This window comes from Folsomia candida, unplaced genomic scaffold (assembly GCF_002217175.1).
Source record: "Folsomia candida strain VU population unplaced genomic scaffold, ASM221717v1 Fcan01_Sc004, whole genome shotgun sequence".
Classification (NCBI taxonomy): domain Eukaryota; kingdom Metazoa; phylum Arthropoda; class Collembola; order Entomobryomorpha; family Isotomidae; genus Folsomia; species Folsomia candida.
Window position 1 is genome coordinate 4,055,937 of NW_019091196.1, and position 27,275 is coordinate 4,083,211.

Genomic DNA, 27,275 nt, shown 5'->3' on the forward strand with positions numbered 1-27,275 from the left:
CATTAAGTTTAAAACACCCTGTACATATGTACCTAGGACTCCTTTCGTAATTGCATACGTATTTTTAGTGAAATTGGATAAAGTCGTGCACCAATTGAGAAAAAAACATGACCAAATGTCAAATTCCAACGCCAATTAAGTTTTCATAAAATAATTTCACACCTTCAGAAACATTCGAATATTTTCAAAATTTGTTAGTTTTACCAAAATTTCTCCTTTTCTCATCTTTCCCTCTAACACACATTTCTTTTTCTTACGCTAAAAACATGCCTCTTATTCCATGTGACATATTATTCTCCCACTCATCACGAACCTCATCTCCTTTCCTTCCTCTCGTCTCTCTTCTCTTCTCTCTCACAAGTTACGACTTTTCGGCCAAACCCAAATTCGCACATGGATGGCAACCCCAGGAAAATTTTATGTCTCGTAAAATTCATACTTAAAACTACAAAATCCTCGTAAATGCCAAACCCAGTTTGTTATATTTCCATTTTCTTCACAATTTCAGCCCAGTCGGGGGAACGAGGTCGAAGGGGCCACATTCAAGCTTATAAAATCCTTTCAAAATTTTCTCAAAAATTTCGTCACACACAAAAACAAAAATCAAAAAAGGACTCTTCCACCCCTCGAAAAACATCTGCTCCTCCGCTCTTCCAACAATGGAGCAAAAGGAAAAAAAGAGGAATAGCCTCGATCAAAATGGTGGTTTCCCTTCGACAAAATCCCTCCGAAAAAACGAAAAATTATTTGTTTTTAAATTCCGGGTGAAAGTTCCCATAAATTAGGAAACAAAGTGGTGTAAACAACGCAGTGTTCACAGCACGTCTCGTTTACATTAAGTTATACAATCAGGTCAAAATTTACTATAGACAAAAAACACAAAAATTCCCCAAATTTTTGCACTTTTGCCAACAAAAAATCTGTTGCTCCGAGAGACGAGACGCGATTGACCTGGGACAAGGAGCCTCTTAAAAGGTAAAGGTTGGTCATTCTCGTTTAATTTCATTATTATTATTATTACCAGAAACTGCCTGCGCTTAACTCAACCTAACTCATGAAGATACATACATACGCGTAAATATCATTGAGTAAGTGAGTGAGATGATGAGTGTAAAGATGATCATCTTCTTCATAAAAATTGCATGTGTGTCAGTGTTGCAAAAAAATGTGCGAAAATATGTATGCGTATGTACGTACAATTTGATTGATTTAATTATCAAAACAACCAAACCAAACCACGAATGAATAATCCCATTAAGTTTTAGTGTTATGGACCAGGTTTCAGTGGATTGCATTGCATACACGAGACGACGACCATGCCGCAGATTTAGCATGGAAAAGTTAACTATTATTATTTTACTGGGTGGGTAATCCAACAAGTAAAAGTTACGTATTTATTATTATTATGAGTTTTATTATTGTTATATAACTCGTAACTGGGAGTAGTGGTGCCATTTTAGATATGCACGTATTTATGTATGTACAAATCATGTACATAGTTGTGCCATTATTGCACCCCATTACTTATCGCGAATTACCACCACCCGTAGAGGAGTTGGAGTGCAATTATATTTTCGTTGCAGTGCAGTCTAAATGGGGTCTAGTTGCAGAGATATTTGGGTTGCAATTTTTCAGAAAAAAGGGTTGCAAGTATCGTGAAAGAGGGTAAAATTTCAAATTTGCACTCTAAATAGGGTACACGTATTAAAAAAAGGATTGCATATTTTTTTAAAGGAATAAATTATGAAATAGGGTGTCTGATCACTGGTATAATTTAGCTTAATTTGTATTTCATAAAAGTCACATGGTATAAAAAACATTGCATAAGACGATATACTTTTACTCTAATTATGTGCATATGACATTTTCTCATCAGAATAAAAGGCATCGACCCATCTAACAATTAGACAATGATTATGTCCAGTTTGATCCAATTAAAATATCGGCTGCGAAGTTAAGCATTTTTTGTGACACTTACACCTCGGATTTCAAACTTCTTGAAATTGTTGCACAAATAATTTGGAAAAATGGTATCTTTGAACCTGCACAAGTTTCGGTTTGACGTTAGTTTTGCCATGGTAAATTTTTAAATAGAAAAAAATGAGTGACCATTATTTTTCTATAATAGGGAACTTATTTTCGACCAAATTTCGTAATTTGTCTCACAAAACTGGGAGCATTAGAAAAATTTTACTTCGCATATAAATTTTGACGTGAATTTCCCAACTCTAAATTTTCCAACATACGTAACAGACCAAAACCTTGAATAAGAAACTTCTGAATACAAATTTTGTTAAAGAGGTTAGGTTGTCAACTCTTATTAGTCAGTTGGTCGTGCCAGCGTCCACCCACCCACCTCCTCAACTATGTAGATATCCCTCCCTGATATCCACTTATCTTTATGAACAATCTTCTCTACAGTACACTCTCTTTCTCAACAAACTTCTGTTCTGTTTACTTTGGTTTTTGCTATGTACGTATTTACATATTTATCATCCCTCTTGATTCAAATTCTTCTCTGAGAAAATACTTTTCTTAAGAAAAATAATCCGATTTCTGATCCTGATTGCCGACAGACAACCGGAAATATATGTCTCCGTTTCTCATCGTGGGATTTATTTTGACTTCTTAATTCATACCTGTCACTAAACTAACTCAAATAATTCACCTGCTTGCATAACAAATACCATTTCTTAATTAGCGTTTTGTTTACTGAAATGAGACACAAAAGTCGGCTTTTTAACCGTAAAAAGGCCATAAAATTGAAGGTTTTTAATAAAATAAGCTCGTTACATAACCAGATTTTAATTTCTTAATACGATTAAAAGGATTATTTATTTATGCATTACATAATTTTCTCTTGCGTAACAATTAATCCTGGATTTTTTAATGTTTAATTGTCTTGCGAGATTCTGAATTCTTTCGGTGGTTTCATTGTGAAAACTGGAGGATTTTCGCTGGTTGTGTAACGAGTCCTGCTTTGTTCAAGTTTGGTTTTGAGCTACAAAAGTTGTTGGCTCTCTGGAGAAGGAAGAAACTGCTGAGGAGAGAGGATGAAGATTTGCGGCGATGGCCGCCACGCCTGCGTCGACAACGGCAATCTTGTCAAACTGCATCTCTACCTCTTTTGTATGTACGGCCTTCTTCTCTCGTGATGTAATAGAACGGGTGGAAAAAAAGAGAAGCAAATCCACGGCTAAGGCTAAACCCAAGGCGAGTTATTAATACGTGAATGTATCTGCAGAGTGGAAGGGTATGAATTGGGGCTGGGCGTGATGGATGGGATTTTTTTAAAGATGTTTCTTTATCCATGTGCGGAATAATGTTAAAATTTCCGACTTTTTGATATAATGTTCAAAATTTGGTGGAGTTAGATATACACTTCGTACTGGTATTGATTTGGTAATAACTTCACACCGGATTGGTGGTGGTTTGTTTCTGACTGGTAAATTTTGTATTGCGACAAAACTACTAAACGGTAATGCCCATTATTACCGTGCTGGTAGAGTCACAAAAGTATGTACTCCGGTCAGTAATGATTCAATACCAGTTTTCTAAGGGTGTCACTGATCAGAGAGTAAAGTTGTCGAAATTCTTTATGCACGTGCCTGTCATGAGCTACATATGTATGTAGAGGCACAAAGAGTCTTTAAAGCAAATCTCTTCAAATTGTGTGTGCTTCTTAAACTGCAAACTTAATAATTTGCTGAATTTTTGTATCAATTTCTTTTAAGAAAAATTTAGTTTAGTTGTTTCCCATAAAAAGTCAGATATGTATGAGACAATTCCAATTTAATCATGTTTAATTTTTGGAAAGAAATTCAGAATTTTTTGTCATGGCTTAACACCAAAAGGTTAAAGACAAACTTTTTAATTTGTCATATTGTCGTTGAAGGTGTATTGTTGGCGAACGGTATTTTTTTGTATTTTGAAGGTACAATCCATGTTGAAGATAAACCAAGTCCAACAAGGCATGTAATGCCCACCAACAACGATACCTGGAAATTTCTGGAAAAGTTAAAATTTAATCTGTAAAATAATTCATGAAAAAATTCTAAACCTACCACAAACAAACAAAATCAAAATGAAGAAACTCTAGATACCTGCCGTAAAGTAGAAAACCTGGAAAAATGCATCCTGCCAAAAAACTCGCTTCTTTGCAAGCTCCACTTTTTTTAATCCAACCAAACCAACTAACTCTTTCCCTCTTTATAATCCAAGTGCTGCCTACTATCCACCCACCACGAAATCACTCACCTAACTCAACCAACAATTTCCTTTCTCATGTAAAAATCCATCCATCCATGCAAAATCTAATCCAATCCACTAACTTAATCCATCCATCCTTTACCAGTTACCAGTTACCACTACATACATCGCTCTTTCCTATACTGGTCATTAAGATAGCCACCCAGCTATCCAGCCGGGGATAAGGATTAACAGCGTTAATGCCCTCATTACAAGCCACACACTGGATTATTATTGGACTCAAGTGAGGTGGTCAGCTCAGCAGTAATCGAGTCCAGTCGGGTCACCAAATGTTGACATGACATCGATAACAATACCCGTTTTACAACCCTCCCTCCAACACCAGTTTCCGATTAAAAAAGGGGCGCCGTCAGCAGAGAGAAAGTTCCATTCAGACTGAAAACCCGGTCCCATTATCGTTTTTATCATCTCCGTTTTCTTCTTCTAATTGAGACCGTTTCTGAGTCTCAGATGTTCCCAGATTTCTTTTGTTGCTGAAGCAATTTGATTAAAATGTAATCTCCTGAAAGGCTTCGCTTCAGATGCGATGCGCGACGTTTCGTTCCAGATTTAATTATACGACAACTTATCATGGATAAGCTCTCCCTTCTTCGTGGAGGAAGGAATGATTTCCCATAAATATGGATTTGTCTCTGTATCCAACGAAACAAAGGTGGGTGCATGGATAGGAGCAATGGCCGCGGAAGGGTGACAATGTCCCCAGGGTGATTCGATGTCCCCGTGATCTACCCATGTTAAATAAATCCTATCCTACAAAACCTGTTCAAACAAATTTAGTCTTCATTCAAAAGTCAGTCATCCCGATTTCTGAGTGAAGATTTTCATTCACAATCATTCATTCATTTTCGTTCAAATTCACTTCACTTCACTTTACTTACTTCATCCGACTTCATTTCTTACCTCGCCCCATGTATTAAGCATAGGATGAAAAATGAAGAGCGAAAAATCCTTCATTCACATTCATTCACCTGAAATGACGCAATCCTTCAGTCATTTTCATTCAAATGAATGAAGGAAATTCATTTCCATTCACAACCATAATTAATCAAATGAATGAAGGTGAACAGGTATCTACCCAACAATGTTAACGTCCCCACAGCTTCCGTGGCCACTGCATACGAGGACCCTCGACTCGTAGAGTGCGGGGTTTTAAGCTGTCGTCTAAATCATGTCGGTGGAGAGAGGAGGGCGTCGCACGGAGTGAGTATTAGCCATATGCCTCTCCTTAATTTAAAGCTTGGCTGCCTAATCCCCCACTGGATTCCTTGCTTGCTTATGTATCATTCCTGCCATCCGAGGCCTTCTTTGCATATTTTAATTTAACCCGGCACTCCACTCCACTCGGGGAGGAAGGAAAGGGTTGAGGACGAAATGGATTAAAAAGTGTAGGAGGCAGGGAAGGAGGAGCGGTCCGGGTGCAATTTTCTCATTTTATGCTCAACTATAATTTCATGAGGCACTCTTAGAAAAATTGTGGGAGAAAAAGGTGGTCGTGAAAACAATCAGGCTAATAGGAAATATCGTCAAGATTAAAATAATAAGATGCAGTTTGGAAAAATTGCAAAACCAGGCAGGGCAAACTTGACGCAAATGTTTGCAAAATCTGCACAATAAAAAATCATTCAGTCGTGATTTTTTTTAACCCGATAAAGATTAAAATAAATGAAATAAAATTATCCGAATTTATTTACTTTTGAAAAGACTTTCTCTCGGCAAAGAAATTTGGACAGGGTTGGAGTCAAAATTTTAATTTACTTGGTTATTTTAGATTATCACATAATCAGATTTGACCAAATTGATGTGAATTTTATTTGGAAATATTCCTAAAATTTTGTAAATGTTTGCAAGTTTACAGAATTGCGCTCTCAAAAATTTTGAGCTAATTTATTTAGTCATTTGTAACTTTGTAAAATCGGTGAGTTTTGTAAAATCAGCAAATTTTTTTGTAAAATAAAAACACGCTCTTGATCTGAATAAGTTTTTCTTTTTTAAATTGTAAGCTAATTTTCCTCAAAAGTATTTCCAAAATTTTGTAAAAATTACCAAGTTTACAGAATTTTACGTACAAAGTAAGGACTGTGTGGATTGCCTCAAACATACATATTTTTTGTAACATGATAATCACCACAAAATTCAAAAGTTACATAAAACTTTAGAAAATCCTTGCGAAAATTGAGCACATAAGTAAGTAATCAAATCTAAAGAAAATTTTTCAAAAAAATGACGAGGCATTTTTACTTCCTCATATTTTAGGATGATCATTTTTTGTATCTCTGTTTTTTAAGAGTGTTGACCAACCGGGGAGTCAAGCCGGGCTTGTTGTATCCCATAGGAAGGAAATAAAACTGATTGGAATTAGAACTCTGACAACCATCTGCATTCCATTAGAGGAGACGCAGAAGCAATTTCCATCTCATTTCCAATTTCTCCAACTTCTTCTTGGTCCGTATCAATTCTCGTTTTCTTATTTTTTCATGCAGTTTTTACAGGGCTTATGTACCCTTCATGGTTGTCTGTCTGTCGATTACACTCGAAAAACTTATCTAGTCGACTCGAAATTTTTGCACAAAAGTAGAACATGCCAAGTAAGAAGAAAGTTCAAACATATATAAATTTGTTGCATGTTACAGAGCTTGTGTACCCGTCATGGCTGTACGTCTGTCTGTCGGTCCTTCCGTCTATCAACTACGCTTGCAAAAACTTATCCTATCGACTTAAGACTTTGCACACATGCGAAATATGCAAAATTAGGAATCAAGTTCAAAGATGGCTAAAATCTTTCGAAAAATCTGAGTTTGTCCATCTCAATTATAAGTAAAAACCTGACTCGGGGCTAAATAAGTAAGGCTGCCCTGTGGGTTTTTTAACTCGAAATTTGACACGGCTTACAGTTACATTCCATTTTTTCCATTTTATTTCTTTAAAAATCAAAACCTAAATCTGTGACGAATTTTAATGTACATTTTCGCAAAAGGAAAACTTGAACTTGAAATCTTCAGAAATTTCTCCTCTCATTTAATTTCCAACCCGATCTGTAACAACGACAACGCGACACTCCAAATTTGACATGGTCACCATTCATTTCTTCTTTTAAAAAATCAAATGTAAATCTTCCCTGTGTGACGAATCCTTCCAGAAAAAAGTAGCCTTTTGAACTTGAAATCTTTAACTCTATGAAATTCTCATTAAGCGGACCGGAACCGAAAAAGGAACGACCCAACCCACCCCGTATTTAAGTATCTCCCTTGGTAAAAAAGCGATTATGAAGACTTATTTAGCTTGCCTGCCTGGGTCCACATTTCAAAAATAAATAAATACACCAGCATCACCACGAGATAAATATAATAAAGATGTCGAGCCAGACAATAACCTAAACCGAGTAAAAAAACTAATAATTCTTCTTGGTGAAGGTCACAAGGAGGACTTGGTTCTAAAGGAAAAAAATAATATACTGATCTCTTACTTACTCACTTACTTCCCTCCTTCCTGGGGCAGAGCAGGAAGTATCGGGTCGAAATTTTATAAAATTTTCAAAGTTTGATTTCATACATTCACGCAGGCCTTGGTAACTTTGTAAAATAAATCGGTGCGTTTTGTAAAATAATTTTGCAAGATTTTACAAAATAAAAAGACGCCCTTGATCTGAGCAAGTTTACAAAAATTTAGGAGTTAATTTTGCTTTGAAATATTTTTGCAATTTTGTAAAAGTTTGCAAGTTTACAGAATTTACAGATTTTACAATGTTACCAAGACCTGTATGAATTGTCTCATTTATTTTTTTACTATTTTTCACAAGAATATTTCTGTGCCTAAATTTTATATGCAAATGAAAAAATTATTCAAAAATTTTGATCATTAAATGCTGCGTACTATGAATCTGAAGGTTTTTATTTTATTATATAACTTTAGAAATTATTATTATTGGCAAATTAATTTTTCTGAAAAGAATTTTTTTAATATCATTGTAATACCCCATTATTTTTTAAAGCTTACTTAGCTCAAGGACGTTTTTTTATTTTGTAAAAGTTTGTAAGTTTATGGAATTTACGGATTTTACAAGTTTATCAAAACCTGCGTGAATTGTCTCAGTATTTTATTTTGGATAAAGTAAATCCTTAAATATGTGTGAAATGATTCATTTTCTCTCAATTTGAAGAAGTTATTTATCTCATTTCTATTTTAATCGTTTTAACCATTAAAACTTGATCAAACTTCAGATTAATTTATTCCAATTTTTTAACAATTTCAATGTTTCGCTAGAAAAAATTAATTTCAAAATTATCCAGATTTTTACTAGTGTCAAATATCAAGCTCACCTCCCTTTTGCACAGCCCCTCCACCCAGAAATCTTCCCTTCATACGAACAACATCATACATAAATCTATGAAAAGTCATCCGTCGTCGTCGGCACCCAAAAGTTATTTAGTTGATTTGATGGACGAGCTCCTACATAATGGCTGATGAAGGGCATGGCTGGTCTCATCTCGTAATAAATAAAGAGCTCAAAATCCTCTCTCCAATGAAATAATGGAGCCCTTGAAATCAGCGAGCGAGACGAGGGACAAACCAATCCAGGCAGGATTCCATGATGACATTTTTATCACGATTAGCACAAAAGGCCATCCGCGTAATGAATGTCATCTCTCTCTTTCTGGCTCCCTTCTTCTTAATTAAAGGGATTAAGTTCTTGAGGGATTTTCACATATTTTTCGTCTCCTCGTCTCGCGTCTCATCATCTCATTTACCACGTGTGAACAGAACATGAGATCATCATTATCAGAAAAATCACCCAAATTCTTATTCATTACGTGCCCCTGCTCCCCTCACAAAAATTCTCACACGGATCGGATCTATGGATCAGATCGGAAAGACATTAAATGACATTTTCTCATCTTGAATTATCTCACTCTTAAAAATCTGTCTGTAACAGTAGAACAGAGGTTTCCCAGCGTATGTTCTCCGATTTTGAGCAAACAAGTCTCAATCTATCACAAATTTAATTTGTATGAAATGTGCAAAAGACACGATCTCCCAATGAGCACGTTTGGCACAGATATTTGCATCCGAAGAGGAGAAAACGTTAGTAAATTTAGAAAGTGTAAAAATTTGCCAACTTTCTCCTCCTCGGATGCAAATATTTGTGCCAAACGTGCTCATTGGGAGATCGTGTCTTTTCCAAATTTCATCCTAATTAAATTTGTCATCGATTGAGACTAGTTTGCTCAAAATCGGAGACTTTCACTGGGAGACGTTCACTCTAAATGAAAAAAATGATTCCAAACTAATTCGACCCCATCTTCACTAACGTTATTCTAATCCCAAGCAAAATCCTACACATTTTTAAGAGTGTCCCCCAGAAAGTGGTCTCTGTCGACGTGACCTATCCGTTTATTTTGATCCCCTCCAAAAATATTTCCCCTTCGTGACTGCCTGCCTAAGCAAGCAAGCTCACAGACTGACGAGGAAATGATGATGATACTTGATGGTGATTGCTTATTCGTGGGCAGGAGGGTTCGTCGAATAGGGATTTTCCTACCGGATTTCGAAATCTCATTTACTTCTTCTTCCTCGTCCCCCAATTTGGCTGACATTTCAATTTATTCCACAATGAAAATGAAAGGAGGGTGCTGCACTGCATATTATTTCCTTTTCCTTTCTGAGCCGGTGCTGTACTCTGTTTTCCAAAAAAATGTGAATATTTCCACAAAATTATGTAAAGATGCATTTACATACAAAATTTACTCGAAAATGCAATAAATCTTCTTCTTGACAGGGTCACGTTCACGGTCAGCGGTTTTGTGAAATCAGGCAGCGTGACGTGACGCAAGTAAACTTTTCCCTTTGTCCAGAACCCTTCGGTTCGGTCAGGGTGGCACTGGTGGGACTCCATTCATCCATTTTCACACCCTTTTCGTCGTCCTTTGTCCCTCCGACCGACCAACCAACCAACCAACAGCAGCAGAGGAATCCATTCAAATAGAATCAGCAATGGCTGAACTGAAACTTTGCAAACTCAAGCTCATCCACAATTTATGATCATCCGGAGCAAATTGCACACTGTGCCAAATAATAATATCTAAGCCGTGGTGTCCCCTCATAAATTATGGCTTTGTGTGGTCTGGTCTGGTCGGTCGGTAGTCCTAATCTCAAGTGCCCGTGGCCCGTGTTTCGTGATGTGGAGGACAATGGGACGAAATTAAAGGAACAAGTGGAGAGTAATCAGTTCACATGAAATGAGTGAAGCCATCAACTCAGATTTGAATATGTACGACACACTCGCTCATTTCCGGATATTTCGAATCTACACCCAGCAGCAGGGGCCGCGGAAGGTGTGGGGATATGTGGGGACATTAACATTGTAGGATAGGGGAGGGCGGGGTTTATATAACATGGGCAGATGAAGGGGACATCGAATAACCGTGGGGACATTGCCCCTCTGTCCCCGCACATGTTTCCCCGGGCACTGTACGAAATTATGTTATACTTGTGTAATCAGCGGCCGCGGAAGTCGTGGGGACATCTGGGGACATTAAGGTTGCAGGATAGGGAGAGGGCGGGGTTTATATAACATGGGCAGATGATAAATATGGACATTGAATAACCGTGGGAACATTGTCCCTCTGTCCCCACCCACGCTTCTGCGGGCATTGCTACACAGACAAATACTACGAATAATAATTCCTCCCGCACCCCGACAAACCAAAATCTATTCATGTAATTGCCCGTGTCTTCGTCCTGAACTGAACAACAACTCAATTTATTTGTGTACGTTGTAGTCCGTCACAAAATGCGTATTTTGATATTTTGTTTGGTCCCGATTTCGGTCTTCTTTTTTGAAACGTGAGCCTTGTTGTATTTGTTTTTCCAAGGTTTCTTCGTAATTTGAGCCGAAAAGACAAACAACACGGTCGGATTGCATGTAAAGAAATAGTGATACTTTTTTCCTCTCTCCAGGAATTATTTGCCCTTTTCTCCTGCACCGGGTAATATTTTCTGGTCAATTAAGCGGCGTAACCTCGCTTTAAATGGGAACTGTAATGGGCTGACTTTTACCTGGAAATGCCGAGAGACATGCTTCCCTGCGCTAATTGCCAATTACTCCAGGCCCCACCCACACTTAAATGATTGAGATGCCAAGTTATTCCCCCCGCAGAAAAAAAGAATCGCGAAAGAGAAGAGAGAGACCACCCGCAGGTTGTTGGCTGATGTCCTGATTTATATCCCCCACCGAATAAAATAACTCCCTTCAATTAACTTTCTCTCTCCCCGAATAACAAAAAATAAACGGAGATACGTGCCCTGCATGAAAAATGTGTTCACTTTGCTTAACATCGCATCTAGTGTTTCGTTTCTGGCAGGTTTGCTACGTTTTTTGCACTTCAAAGTAAGAAACGCAAGAAGTGCGAGGTGCAAGAAATGCAAAAAATATGCGCCATCCAGGACCGCCATACCTGTTCAAAAATTTAGTTTTCATTCAACAGTCAGTCATCAGATTTCTGACTGAAGATTTTCATTCACATTCAGTCATTTTCTTTCAAATTCAGTTCATTTCACTTCATTTCTTTTCAGCCCATGTATTAAGCATAGGCTGAAAAATGAAATGCGCGAGAAATCCTTTCATTCACAGTCATTCATCTGAAATGAAGGAATCTTTCAGTCATTTTCATTCGAATGACAGGAAATTTCAATTTCATTCACTATCATAATCAGTCAAATGAATGAAAGTGAACAGGTATGAGTCATGTGCCGTATGAAGTATGCGTGGCGAAAGTAGTTTCTCGCACCTTGCATTTTTTGCTGGTCAAAAAACCACTTTCTCCCCATTATTTCTTGCAATTGGTTATCTACTTGTACCCGAAACCTCGATCGCACCATCAAATTAATCCCCTTCCACATTACTTGCGCACATCCCCCCTCAACAAACTTTTACCCTTTTTTTGCTTCTTCCTTTCACTAACAATTGTTCAAACTTTCCCATCTTTTTTTTCCTTTACCCGTGTGTATAAAAATGCCAGCGGGGGTTCCGCCATTCCTTCTTTCCTAAACTTTTATCCCTCTCGTTCCGTTTCATCAGACATTCTCAACTTTTTCAATTTTTATACAAATTCAATTCCACTTTTATCTCCGTCCAGGCCAGACGAAAAAAAAAATTCAGAGGATCAATACGAAACTTTGTCCAGCAGAGCAAATCAAATAAAATTTCCACTTTTGTCTTCTCAGAAATTTTGTCCAGCAGGCACACCGAACTATCTAAAATTCGAGTCTATTATATCCGACACACGTTTATTGACGCAAAAAAATGGGTGTTTTCCATAGATTTATGTCCAAATGGCGAGTAAATAGAAAGGTTTCCTGAATAAATCCAGTAGTGATCGCGTGTCACAGCAAATCATAAACATTTTTATGGGTCAAAATGTAAATGAAATGGTGACATCCACTCCAAAAGTCGGGCCGTAAACAAACTTTGTGTGACAAGGGAAGAGTCGAATAAATGACTTGTTTTGCAATAAAAATCATAAAAAAGACTAATTCACATTTATGTAGGGTTGATAAAACTACCGACTCGTGTGCAGTGCACTCTTATTGAAATGACGACATGAATGAAATGATCAACCAGTCGGTCGGTGCGAGTGACTACTACATTTTCATATTATTATTATTATTATTGCCCTTTAATGTCCAATGTTTGGTTGGTTTTTGGTGGAAAGAGAGAAATATTTACATAGATTGAATCTGCTTTTTTTTGTTTGGCACCCTTTTTTATAAAGAAAAAGTTATCAAAATATTGGATTTATTAGGCTTGATTTCATCGGAAATGTGGGAACTCGATCGAATGAAGGATTACGCAAGGAGGTTTTCGTAATATTATTTTACACAATTTTTATGTACAAACTAGATAAATTGACACCTTCCCTGTCCCTCCCACATTTCTCATGCTGTTCGAATAATAAGTTCGAAATAGTCGGTTTTCGACAGAAAAAATGTTTGTGCTTATCTTTTGGAGATCCAAATCAGGTAAAACTTGATACCATTTTATCCTAATCATGGCCATAGACACGAAATGTACAAATCTACACGAAAAATTACAAATAAATGAAATTATGTACTATTCAAACTTCAAAAAAAGTTGTGAAATCACAACTTTTTTTCACAATTAAAATCCTAAATTTTCTCGTCTCCTCGTCTACGTACCTTTCTTCGCCTTTACTCCAAGTTCCATTCGATAATGAGGGCTACTTCCCATTATCTGTGTAAACTAATTTATAAAAAAATAATTAAAGATATAAAATTTCGAAATTTTCCGAAAAAAAACAAACAAAATTCCACAGCGACGGAGAGGAAGCAAGGTGAAAACGGGAAGGAAGGAGGCCGACGGACTGAAAAATGACCTCTCGCAAGTAGTGCAACATTCCACTCGCGACATTGATATGTAAAATTATTTAAATCGTTTAAATTACTGTTTAATTAATTATTTATTACGAATTTTAATTGACCAAGTCAACCTTGACGCCGATTTTTAAAAGCTTAGAAGATATAGTTTAAAAGTAGTTTTCAAAGATGCCTTATGGGTTCAGCAGTGGTGATAAATCAAATCAATATTAATAATTCCCGCAAATTTTCAAGGGTAGTTATACTCAAGGAAGTATTTATTTTAACAAATTCCAAAGAAAATTAAACATAACTTTCATAAATATAATGTACACATGTTGAAAAGCGGCTGATACTTAGGAAGGCCTCATAAATCTGGAAACTTGTGATATGAAATTATTTCATCTCTCACGTCAGCCACATCTGCATCTTTGGATAGGGTTAGAAGTAAATAATAATAAAAGCGACACATGCACCGCCACCCCGAGTAGAATTTCAATCCATCCCTTTTCCTATGTAAATTTCCCCTAAATTTTTTACATCAAGAGGGAAACAAACAAAATTTATATAGGAATTAAATCCAATTTCAAAATTACATAATAGGGATGAAATATGTATGTAATCATATGTACTGTAATACTCCTTCCCACGAAATTGTCTGCATTTTCATAAAGAAAATAATCCACTAAAATTTCCTAAAAAATGGAAACATATCTCCGCCAAGTCTCCTTGTGAGAATCGTCTTGATTCTATTTAAAAAATAATAATCCATACAAATTTCCTAAAAATGGGAACACATCTCCTTCAAGTCTCTTTGTGAGAATTATCTAAATTCCCATTTAAAAAAAAACAATCCATTAAAATTTCCTAAAAAATGGGAACATATCTCCGCCAAGTCATAAGAATAGTCTAAATTTCCATTTAAAAACTAATCCATTAAAATTTCCGAGAACTCGTAGATTAAAAAATTCAAACAAAACCTATCTCCTCCTCTGAATTTCTTTGTGAGGCGGTGGATGGGTGGGTGGAGTTTGTGCTGGTGGGGGTGCTGTGCCTGGTCTGGACTGGTCGTGGTTAATGTAGCGAAAAGAGAGAGTCAGAATCTATTATTTATTCTGGACGTGAGTCTGGAAATAATCATAAGTCTCCTCTCGGCCGGAACACACACCAGCCGACTTTCTCTCACAACTTTCCCCATTCCACTCCTCAATCTAATGGCTCCCAGCCAAGTCTCTAATCCCAACCGAGCAAGCAACCATCTACCCGGGTAGTTGTAGACCTTCTTCTTCCATCCGTTGTTACCCGGCTCCCACCAACAATTGTATGTATGCTGTAATAAGAGAGAGAGAGAGAGAAATAACACAAACTTCATCCTCCACTCTCTCACTGATTTCCTTCCAAAACTTACCGGGAGGCAGGCAGGCAGACCCATTTTAAACATGGACAAGAACAAGACTTCACTTGACCAGCAGGCGGGTAAATTAGTTTCCGGCCCGAGGAAAAAAATTGGCACAAAATTTGGAGTTTTTGTGCATATTGTTGTCATACCTGTTCACTTTCATTCATTATGATGGTGAATGATGTGAATGAAAATTAAATTCCTGCCATTGGAATGAAAATTACTGAATGTAAGTGAAAATCTTAAGTCAGAAATCGGGATGACTGACTTTTGAATGAAAACTACATTTTTGAACAGGTATGATTGTTGTAAAGAGCCAAAGTTAGCTACTTCGGTTACGGGCCCAAAAAAATATATTTGCCTTACTATTTATGGATAAGCAAAACGCCAATGTTTATTTATTTGCGGAGTTAAGTATTATCGGGAAATAGTAACAGATGAAAGGTGAAACTTTCAGGGAAGATAATATGAAACTAATATGAAATTTGGAAATCAATTGATATTGCTGTGAGCACAATTTACCAAAAATGGATTAAAGTTAATATCATACTTATCCACTTGAACGAACTACCCCGCGCAAAAATTCGCTTTTAAATTTTTGTCATAAATTTGACATAACAATTTTGGCCTTTTTTTAAACTGAACTTGTTGAAAGTTTGTTTAATAGATTTAGCTAAATTTAGAAATGAATTGGCGACAAAAAATGGGCTAATATTCAGGTCTAAAAAATTTTTCTCAATTTTTCCCATAAATTTGGGAGCCAAAGAAATTTGTTTGTATGTCGGCCCCTGTTTTTAGTTAAGCTGGGGCTGCTTTTCATTCCAAGGTGGTCGGAGAATAAGACGGAAATAATAATGGAGTTGGTTCATTCCTTTCTTGGTCTGTTGGGGGAGTGCTGTGGGTTTAATGGGGCTTGTGTGCCGTCGAAGGAGGGGAGAAAGTAGCAGAGAAAGTCCATTAATGCCCGATTCCTTCCAACCAAATTCCTCTCCCTCTCTCCATTCTTCTCTCCCTCTCTCGCTCTCTCTCTCTCTCTTTGTAAAGTGCACTTTGGACACAAATGCAAACTAAAACTCTTTCCGATCCACACAAATCAGGGGGAAAGAAACGGCTACATTTTTTCACCGGGACGAGGAGGATGCCACGCTTAAAGATGTCTCGGCTCATACGTACGAGAAATTGGATACTGCCCCGAGTTTTGGCTAGGTTTTGCCATATTTTGCCATTTTGAAGAGATAAATGTTGCACATTTTTTTGAGTTGCATGGCATTCTAGTATGAAAGGCTTGGGTTGACAGAATTTTGGAAATATTTTGTCATATTTGGTCATATTTTTGTATATTTTAGCAATATTTTGGCATAGTTTGGCACGTGAAGATCTAAATGTTGCATATTTTTTATGATGGTTAATATTCGAGTGCATCTACCGCATGAAAGGTTCGGTCTGTCCCAAGTTCGGAAATATTTTGGCACATTTTTGCATGTTTATTTTGGCATTTTTATAATCCAAATTTGCCTAATCCTTTTCTGCTCAATATTAGAGTATGTCCACCTCGCGAGACTTTGGTCAGAATGAATTTTTGCAATATTTTTTGCCATAAATATTCTCCGTGCCGCAAGAAACTGCGTTTTTCCTTGTAAATTATAACAAATTTAGAATTTCTCCCTCCAATTTTTAAGAGTTGCTGCCTGTAAAATAAGGAGAGTGAAGTGAAGTGAGCCAGCCAGCCAGCGAGTGGGATGATTATGATGAGAGTACTTTCTTTCTTGTGTGGTTTTGATGCAAGCAAGTGAAATATTTGAGTTGATGTTAATGGTCCTTCTCTCTTCTCGGTCGTCGTCTTGTATTCATCATTTTTTTCTCTCTACCAAATGGATTCCTCCTCCGCTGCTGCTGCTTTCTCCGGGATGAGGATGGGACAACAAGGGATGTCATAAAAAGAGCCCATTTTTTCCATCATGCGTACGCAAACATGCCCCATTTCCTCCTCTATTAAGAGGATGCATTATGTAGCTCGAGTAATGGGATAATGGTCCACCAAAGTGTCATCTTTTCATGATCACGACATAGCTGGGATGATCATGGGATGGGAAAAATAATCGGGAAAGAGGCATGAATTTCGGGAGAGGAAAAGTTTTTCTCAAAATTTTTAAGCAAATATTTGACTTTGTGGAAATATTTTTGGGAAAATGCTGAAATTATTTTCAGTTTGGGAAATTTTTCACACGTTTAACTTTTCACGACAAACAATTTTCTCAAACTTTAGAACTGGGTAAATATTTAGCTATTTTTTCCTGTAAACACCGAAATTATTTACAGTTTGACAAGTTTTTTTTTAAATGTGTAACTTTTCTCGGTGAAAATTTTCCCCAATTTTCCATTAAAAGTTTGTTTCGTTGGACAATGGGATGAGAAATATATGTTAGAAAATGAATTTCTGTGGAGGAAAGTTTTTCTCAAAATTTGGAACTTGGCAAATATTTGTTTTTTTTAGGAATTAATAACGCTTATATTTCCAAATCATTTGGGTAGTCTGACAAACTGGGTACATTTACATATTTCAGTTGCTAATCCTGATCAGGTTTAGAAAATAAGTTAAAAAATGTTTTTTTAATGGTAAGCTTTTCTCCAAAATTTGGAACTGGACAAAATTTTCTAGAAATATATTTTCCCCGTATTTTTTTCTAAACGCTTACCGATTTATTTGTAATTTGACAAACAAAGCAAATATTTGGGCGACATTTCCCCCTTGTTTTTCACGAAACATTGCGCAATCTAATCCACTCCGATGACAACAAATCCTGATTAAGCTTAAATTGATGTTCGTACATGTTGTCGTCGCATTGTGTGTCTCAGATTTGGTACATGTGTAACTTTCCCATTAACACCTTGGGGACCTTCTGCTCCCCTTCTTATTTAGATAGCTCGCCCTGCGTAGCATGGGAGCTATTCAATTTCCTCGTGTCACTCCGGCAGTCTCTTAAATAATGAGTTGCTTGCATCAATTGAGGCTAACTAATTAAATGCTTAGGAATCGCACCTCCACTGAATAGCACTACTGCTAAAAATCTGGTAGAGTTAATACTTGCATCGAATTGGTAATAATTTCTTACCGGATTTGTAGTAATCTATTTCTTAGTGGTAAATTTGTCATTGTCACAACATTACTAAACGGTAATTCCCGTTATTATCAGTGCTGGTAGAGTCATACATATATATGTACTTCGGTCGGTATTGATTTAATACCAGTTTTCTAAGAGTGTATAATCGGTAATGCAAGCTAGTGCAAAACAATTTAAGTGGAATGGATGCAAAATGCGCCAAAAATAAAGAATTATTTGAACCATTGCTATCCAATAATCGGTGACGCAAAATAGCGCGAAACAAGTGGAAAAATCGATGGAAAACTGATGGAAAACTCAAAAAATGGCAGACTAGCTTGAAAAAAATTATACAATTTTGACCTCGCGTTTTCATTAAAAGTAGAAATTTTGTCAAAATAATGAGTCAACTTTCCCCACTTATTCTGCAAACCTTGATGTGAAGATGTGGTCAAAAGTATGCCAAAATATGGTGCGGATTTTGTCCAATTCGTCACCACCGTAGGTTAAAAAAAATATATCAAAACTATTTATTTTCGTGCCACTTCCAATGTTACTACAATTTATTCTGCTCCCGTTTCCCTTCCAATAACTAATTTTCACTTGATTACTTTTCCTCCATTCGTAATTTGTAGAAGCGAGGACGAGTGAGCGAAATTGTTTGGCCGGGTGAAAGTGAGACATTTGGAGAAAAGAGAGAAAGAAAACAAGTGGGCACTTTGCGGAGTGAAACATTTCCAGTCATCAAGGAAAAGAGAAAGTAAAATCGTTCCCGGCTTCCTTCCATCCAATAATAAAAATCGAATCCAATCCAACAACTGCGACCCAGCAGGGTGGGCCGTGCAGGAGAAATGGCGTTACTAAAATCATTACTGAAAATGGGAACAATTTTTTACCACTGAGTAAAAAAAAGAGATTTTTGAAATCCCGTTTTCGACTTTTATAATGATGAAACAGAGCTACGATTTATATACAATGAAACAATTCACGCAGTCCTTTCTAAATTTTTAAATATGTGCGTTTTGTAAAAAAAAGTCTTACAAAATAAAGAGGTTCGAGTTAGTTTACAAAAATTTGGAAGCCAATTTTCCTTACAAATATTTGTAAAAGTTTATAAAGGTTTGCAAATTTAAGGAATTTACGGATTTAACACAGTTACCACGCACTGCGTGAATTGCTTCAATTCATTGTTTTTCATGTACGAGAGAATTAGTTTGAAGCATTTCTTCGAAATTCATACCTGAATATCTTTAAAATTTTAGGCGACTTTATTAACAAAATTTTGTAAACTCTGCTTAAAGCAACCTGGGGAAAACTGTGTTGTGAAAATTTCGAAAAATCCGAATTTACAAAAAAATGCATTATGTAAAACGGATTTCCGCTCCCTTACTAACAAACAAATCCACCTCGCCATCCTTAACGCACACCCTTCCCCACCCAGCCATAGAATCCATTGTCTCCCCGACTTTAACTAGTTTTCCCAAAATGTTTCCTTTTCCATAAACTAAATCCAATCTCTTCCACTTTCTCGTCCACTTTTTCCCTAAAAAAAGAGAAATCCTTCTCCAACCCAACAAACAAGTTGAAGCAGTTGACCATTGTTTTTTCTTCCCTTATTTGCAGATCACCACATACATCGTGAGAAAAAGAGAGATGGACGAGACGAGGGCAACATCGCGGTCAGAGAGACAATTCCAATTTCCTCCCGATCTCATCCCATCCAGCTGAGTCGGGCGAAAATAAGGCGACTTCAAATCAAAAGAAGAAGAAAAAAACCGATCAGTTTCTACACCAAGCAAGCAATTTCCCAGCTGGGAGAAGAAGAAGTTGATCAAAAAAAGTATGGTGTGCTCCTCCTATAATTTCCTGACTTTCACTCTCAACACGCCTCATTGGCTGGGGAAGGAAGGCAGAAAAAAGGAAATGAGATTTCACTTCCAGGTAAAAAAAGACGGTGGGGGTCGGGCAGAAAGGATCACGGTTGGAGGCACGTAGTGCAGAGGTGAGCAAAATATTTTGGCAGGATTGATGCAATTTGCACAGTTCTTGGTAGAAAAATGATCTGAATTTATTTTTGCCTTGACTTTCTCTCTGCTAAAAAAATTAGACATGTTTGGAGCCAAAAGTTTAATTTTTGTTTTTCTATTTTATTTTAAATTAAACCAAGATTAGATAAAAAGCAATCGACAAATAGGCGAACAGTCAAAGTTTAAAGTATAATAATCATGTGAGTCACGCGGTCCCTGGTAACTTTGCAAAATCCGCAGGTAAAATAATTTTACATACTTTTACAAAATGAAGAGAAATCCTTGATCTGAGTAAGTTTACAAAAATTTGGAAGCAAGTTGTCCTCAGAAATATGTAGAATATTGTATAAAAATTTGTAGGTTTACACAAGTAAGTTTAGATTTTACACAGTACCAAGCACTGAATGAATTGTCTAGTATTTTGAGCTATTTCTTTCCAGGCTTGTATTTCCGGGGCTGTTACAAACGAGAATCTGCATACAACAGTCATTCGAAAATATGTATGGGGTTTATGAAATAATTAACTTTTTGTCGTGGTCAAAATTGCTAATTTTTAAAGTATCGTGGAAACAATGTAAATATTACCAATTCCTCCAACCAAGCTAGTTCTAATGCGAACTAGATTTTTGAGATTTCGTTCAAAAAATATTTTAAGTAAGAAATTTTCATTTTTTATGGACTTTTTAATTTTATTTTATTTACCTATTTGAACGCCATTTTACTAGTACATACCGTAAATACTCTATTTATAGCCGGGGCTAAAATCCAAAACTGGGTGTCACAGACCCGGCTACAATTAGAGACCCGGCTACAATTAGAGACCCGGCTAAAATTTGTTCCGCCGTAATTTTAGTCATTATAAAATTAGCGAATAATTAATGTTAACTCGATTTGAGTTATTTTATTTAGCAAAATATGACATCAGTTAAATATTCGCTTTTAATCTACTTTTTTAGACGAGGTTTTGTAGTTTTTAAAAACTTTGTGTTGTGATTATATGCATTCTTATTAAGATCTTCACACATAATTGGGTAAATTTTGACCTTATTCATTGATTAACTGGATGTTCAGTATTCTTCTACGATTGGGTATGAACGGGGACACAGCGAAAAATAGAGGCCATAATTAGATACCCGGTTATAATTGGGGACCCGGCTGTAATTAGAGACCCGGCTAAAATTTTGAAATCTTGGTCTCCAGACCCGGCTATATTTGGAGACCGGCTATAATTAGAATAGGGCTATAAATAGAGGTTTTACGGTATTTGGACAACTATTAATCGGTAAAAAGTACAAATTTAGATTACTACACGGTGTGCATCCGAGTAAAACGCAGCAATAAGTTTAAGTTTTAAACTTTTGCTAAAATTTATGTTTGTTTGTGAATTTTTACTTTGAATTTCCTGAATTTTAACTATGAAATTTACTTTAGCATAATTTGAACGCCATTTTGCAGATTAAAATAACTTTGTAGATATAAAATATATTATTAGATAAATGCTTTTGCTTCCATGAACATAATTTAAAGCAAAAAGTAGAAATTTTCAGAAATTTAAGAAACTTATACTAAAATTTATTTTTTACGAATTTATTGAATTTGAATTTTATTTTATTACAATTTGAAGTCCTTTTTACACATCAAAAACTGGTGACAAAAAATATTAACTAATTCATATAAAATACCCATCATCCACTGATCTTAATTACAAACATAGTTTATCAACTTTTTAATAAATTCAAAGCCGGCAGCAAACAAATCATTTGCACTATTTTATTAATACAAAAAAGGTAATTTTGTCGTTTTCTCATAAAATTGTATAAAAACTTTTCTCAGTGCGTTTGGTGGCATAATTTTACAGAATATGTTATCTACCAGCTAAGGCCTGCGTGAATTGCTAAAATGTATTTTGACAACGATAAAAAGTTAACTTCTTCACAAAACGCACGTAGTTTCGTGTGTCTTTTGTACGAATTGTAGTCTTTTTGTATTTACAACAGCCTTGGAACTAAAAAATACTGTATTTTGGCCAGCTCTGGACAGATTTACGTGTCAGAGAGAGGGGTTAAAATCCCCCAAAAACCTAGGTGCACGACCCTCCTCGGAAAATAAGTAGAGGAACGTGTAGTCTGGGAGAAAGTGGAGATTTTGAGCCAGGGGGAGAGCAATGTAGTGTGAAGTGAATTGGATTTGTGTGCTCCTCCGATATTTTGCCTGTGACAGTTTAAGCACGCTTACGTTTTCTCTTCAACTACATAAATAGTAAATTCCGTCGAAATCCTATTTCCCCGGTGGCGGAAGGCGAGGCAGAGATAACCGAACGCGACGTGGCCTTATCGAGCCTGCCACAACCACCCAAATCGACTTTTTATTACGAATCATTCACATTATTTGGGGGCTGATGGGGTTTTAACGTCCATCCACCAACCAAGTAAAGGGCAGATTTCGGCCGAAAACCGGCAAGTCAATGGGGAGGACTTGAACCCTTAAAAATGCTAGAAATCAAATTTTGTCCCGTAACCGGGAACCAAAATGCTCGACAAATTTTCAAGAAAACTTCTAAATTTCGATGTAAAACGGTCAGTAAAAATGCAGCAAATCAAATTTTCTTCCTCAACCGGGAACCAAAATTGTTAATAAATTTCCAAGAAAATTTCATAGCTGCGATGCAAGATGTAAAAATTCAACAATCAAATTTTGTCGTCTTTCCCAAAAATCAAAATCCTCGCAAAGTTACTAAAATTTTGATCATTTCTGGTAAAATTGTGCATTGAACCCTTAAAAATCAAACAAATCAGATTTTGCCCCCTCATTCTTAGCCGAATCGTTGATAAATTTTGAAGAAAATGTCTAAATTGCGATGTAAAATGATACCTTACAAACCAAATTTTGTCATCTTCCCCAAAAATCAAAATCCTCGCTAAATTACACCCAAAATTGTGTCCATTTCTATTAAAATGATACCAGAAATGTGGTCGATTTATGTATCTACATGGTCACTGAAAGCAACTTATTCCTTATTTCTTACAGAATTTCCAACTGTGTTTATCCAACTTGGTTGAGAAACGGCAGGAGGGAAAAGGGTTGGTTTGGTGTGGCTATTTAGTCGGTGGGTAACTTTAGTCGGTGGAGCCCGAGGCAGGTAAATAATAGTACTTTTGCTTCGTATCAGATTATTAACAGAGTCAGAAATATGGGAGAACGAAACTTGACGTAATTTCCTCTCCGCTTCGTATCACGTCCTACCATCTTTCCCCAGCAAAGTCTCCTCCACGGGTGCACACATCTTCCCCATTCCGTACATGCAAGATATCAAATTCCACGGCTAAATGTTTAACGGGATCCAGGGTCGCAGGCACGATGGAAAAAAATGTAGAATTTTTTTACAAGGTTTTCAGTAACCTATAATCTTTAAAGTGGAATCAATTTCATGAACTCTAAGATATACATACGTGCAATTTGCGTTAGTAGATAATTTTTAGCACTGCATGTACAAAACTATAGCTCTTTTTTTAAAAAAAAACATAAAATTTCATGCATTTACCATTTTTTAGAACAAAATTTCTCAAATAATTGAGAAATAACATGAGTTTTCGCGTCAAGTAGAAGTTCACTGTTCAGTTGCAAATGCGAATATTTAGCATATACAAAACTATGCTTTTGAAACAAGAATTTCTTGAGTTTGTCATTTTTAATAATAAATTTCCTTGCAAAATTGTAACAAAACCTTCATTTCTCTGTAAAAGCATGAAATTTATTCCATTTTAAGCATCCACTTGTTCATCTCAAGCGTATGATCTTCTCATCCCAACCCCATCCTTTCCGCACAGCCCCTCCGCTATCTATTCTCTCCTTTTCCAAAAGTTGTCTCACCTGCCTCAACTTTTTATTTAGCCTGGCAACCCAGTAGTGCAAACTAGACGAGCTGTTGATTGTCCTTGGAAATCAAAGTTGCTCATTTCCTTTTATTTTAAGACTGTGGAATAAAAGGGAAACAACACCTTTAACCTCAACCCTCCATATAAACCATCAAATCAATGACATGTCGTCCCCACCAAACGCCTTATTTTACGTTTATATTTCACCACCACCACTCCGACTTTATCTTGACTTTCACTCCGCTCGCCCTTTTGACCCACTTTATCGCAACGATGCGAAGTAAAATGAAAATGAAGACTGTTTTTACAGAAATACAAAATTTCTGAATTTATTTACTTACTTTTGTCTGTCGACTTTCTCTCTGCAAAAAAATTTTGGCTTGTTTGAAGTCAAAAGTTGAGTCTATTTTATATTTGAGCAAGTAAACAGATTTTGGTCAAATTTCAAAGTTAATTTTCGTTGGAAATATTCATAAAATTTTGTAAAAGTTTGTAAGTTTACGGAATAGCAGTCTTAAAAATTTTGAGGCAAATCACGCAGTCCTTAATTGGTAACTTTATAAAATGTGTAAATCTTGTAAAATAATTGTACAAACTTTTACAAAATACAAAGACCCTTGATCTGACTACGAGTGAACTTAAAAATGATTTTTTTTACCTATTTAAGCTATTTTTCCTGAGAAGTATTTGTAAAATTTTTGTAAGAATTACAGAATTTACTATGTCACCGACGACGATCGCCTCATGTGACGTAATTATAAATAAATTGAACAAGTTCGAAGTCAAAAGTTTAATTTGTGGAAATTATTTAAATTAAACAAACTAACCAGATAGTGTAACATGACACTGGTAACCTAAAAAAACTAAATGTTTCTAAAACTATAAGAAAATAAGCAAAACATAAAGAATTTGAGTTATTAAGGAGAAATCAGAGGCAATTCACCCATTCCTTTGTAACTTTGTATAATCGATGCGTTTCATAAAATAATTCGACAAGCTTTTCTAAAATATAGAGACGCCCTTGATTTGAGAAAGTTTTTAAAAATTTGTAAGCTAATTTTCCTTTGAAATATTACCAAACTTTAAAAGAATTTATGGATTATACAAAGTTACCAAGACCTGCATGTACAAACAAATTGAGTAAGTTTGGAGTCAAAATTTAATTTTTGGATTTTTATTTTGAACAAGATATATAAATAAATATTTTACGCTTTTCGCTTTGGTTGACACTTGCAAGTAAAAAATCACAATTTAAAAAGAGTGATGTTTCCACCAAAAAAGATTCACTACCGAATATACAAATTAATGAAGATTAATCACAAAAATAAATAAATTACAATTCCCATTTACTTCTTGTATACCTTTCTTGTCTTCATCATTCAATTAAATACAAGTTTCCCCGTCTGTGCAAAATGCGTATAAATAATTTCGCTAAAAAGTATGCACCCCATTTTTTCTATCTAACCCATAAATAACAAATTCTTGTTCTTAAATAATTTCAGGTGGGGAAAAAGCCTCTCAAAACATGACAGTGTCTCATTGATAGAAACTTTATATCTTGATTCAGTTTTCCCAGGTATGCAAAAACTGTAAATATTTGTGCAAAAAAGTATACATGCCATTTTTTCAGTCTAATCAACAACTAATCCTTCTTCTTAAACAATTACAGATAGGAAAAGCCGGTCAGAACATGATACTTTACTATTTTCGTCCAATTTACCGTAATTTTTTGCCTTCATCACTTTTCCGTGTGTGCAAAACCTCCAAACATTGTGCAAAAAGAGTACACATGCCATTTTTTAAGCTTAAATAACTAATTCTTCTTCATAAATAATTTCAGCTGGGTAAAAAGCCGGTCAAACCAAAAACATGACAGATTGACCAGGAAGAGACGACCTTCGCCTTGCAACAAAATAAGCGAACTGCATCCATCTATAACGTGTAGTGGAAATACATAAGACCGACGACCGACGCCGCGACTTGAGCCTCTGCCATGCCACGCCACTTGAGAGAGGAATAATAATAAACATAATAATAATACTGAAAATGCAGCTCGTCTTGATTAGATGTGATTGTCATGAGCATGGTCTAAATAAAACCTAAAGATGCGGATTAAGATAACCCACACACCATTCAATCCAACACCACGGCCACCACCGCCACTTGACTCCAACCAAATTATCACATCAAACTCCAATCATTTGTTTATCCCCAATCTTTACGGGCTCATTTCATAAATGCCCAAATTTTATCGACCCCTCGTTTTCCCGACAACCAACCAACCACGGGTTATTTATTCATTCATTCATTTCGGGTATACACGTTTAGGGGAGGATTTTGCAAGGAATTTTCACCGTGCAAATTTTATATGAAAAAACTTTATGCTCTGGATTTACAGGAATTTTGGAGAATGTTTTCACCCCTTTGTTGCATATTTTTTCATAAACTTGGAGAAAATCGCATCCTAATTTCACCCTGAAGAAGTTTCACGTCTTTCTCATATTTCCAAGATTTATGCAAAATTTATATTAATAACTAGATCAAATTAGACTACACAAAAAAGAATTTTATTTACAATATTTTTTTTGGACACAATTTTTACCATCAATTTCATAATTCTTTAAAACCTCACAAAAATGGAGAAAATTGTGTGCAAATTTTTAATATCTCTTGACTCTTTGCTCCAAATTTTCCATATACAGATAAATCTTTCCATAGTCTACATTTACAGGAATTTTGGACAATATTTCCACCCAATTTTCTACAAATGTTTTCACAAAATTCAATAAAAAAATCCTTCAAATTTCACCCTGAATAATTTTGACAAAATTTTCACCTCGAACCCTATCAACTTTATAATCCTTCAAAAACTGGATAAAATCTAGTCATAATCATTCCCTCATAAATTGAATTTTAGCCCAAATTTTCTTTCCCTTCTTTTTCCTCAAAATTTTTCCATAATTTTATTTTTGAAAAAACTCGATTCCATAATCGCCTGATCCATAATCACAGTCATTCCGCAGCTGTGTGTTGCTGTTGTTGTTGTGTTATAGCCATCAATTATTTTATCCTTGTGACATGGCATGCGTGCCTGTAACCACCTCCACCTTCACATAAAGCGCAATCAGTCACAAAATTTCGTAATTACATGGATTCTGCTGACTAATCAGACAGACATCCGCAGACATTGGCTGGCTGGCTGGCTGCCTGCTCATTCATGGCTTTGAAGTTGTTG

The 27,275-nt window shown here is 35.9% G+C and overlaps 1 long non-coding RNA gene across 2 annotated transcripts; it reads left to right on the top strand.

Annotated features, from left to right (window-relative positions):
• Positions 1-521: 521 nt before the first annotated feature.
• Positions 522-26,672, top strand: LOC118435494. 2 transcript variants are annotated; one of them, XR_004834806.1, is made up of 6 exons: positions 522-981; positions 19,762-20,140; positions 23,193-23,304; positions 25,543-25,616; positions 25,710-25,788; positions 25,881-26,672. It is a non-coding gene; the product is annotated as an uncharacterized LOC118435494 (long non-coding RNA). The 2 variants fall into 2 exon arrangements; XR_004834807.1 differs by having other exon boundaries at positions 522-975.
• Positions 26,673-27,275: the final 603 nt, after the last annotated feature.